Source organism: Penaeus monodon, chromosome 20, assembly GCF_015228065.2.
Source record: "Penaeus monodon isolate SGIC_2016 chromosome 20, NSTDA_Pmon_1, whole genome shotgun sequence".
Classification (NCBI taxonomy): domain Eukaryota; kingdom Metazoa; phylum Arthropoda; class Malacostraca; order Decapoda; family Penaeidae; genus Penaeus; species Penaeus monodon.
The window spans coordinates 11,430,372-11,430,839 of record NC_051405.1 but is presented as its reverse complement, the minus strand read 5'-3'; the positions used below and the strand labels follow the sequence as shown (position 1 = coordinate 11,430,839).

The 468-nt window shown below is 32.7% G+C and overlaps 1 protein-coding gene across 1 annotated transcript in view; it reads right to left on the bottom strand.

Moving 5' to 3' along the window:
• The window catches only part of LOC119585613 (open rectifier potassium channel protein 1-like), a gene marked incomplete in the record, with an annotated part of 57,788 nt that overhangs the window by 56,465 nt on the left and 855 nt on the right, over positions 1 to 468 (bottom strand).

Below are 468 nucleotides of genomic sequence, written 5' to 3'. Positions count from 1 at the left end.
TGTTAAAAGAGCTAAAAGCAACACTTTATAGCAATGTTTTTGTTCTTAATAATCATCATTACCATCACTCTCTTCGGTCAACAAGACGATAAGAACCAAAGTAATAACACAAGTAAAGAGAAGTCACATAAACGAGAACAATGACAATAACAACAAGCATGATAAACAAAGAAAAAAGAAAGCAAAAACGAGAGAAAAAATCAAGGCAGCAACCAGGTCTCGCCACACACATGCCTTTGCTGACACGCATGGAAACACTTGCGCTCAACACTCGATCGATTTATCTTCGTTTTTTGTTCATTTTTTTTCCTTTTGAACACTTTATGCTATCTTATCTTAGTTCTTATCTACCTCCCTTCTTCTTTCTTTATCTATCTTTATTATCTTGAGAAAAATAATAATCTTTCTCTCGTTCCCTTTTTACTTCCAGATTTTTTTTTTTTCGATCTTTTTTTAATCTCATGTTGA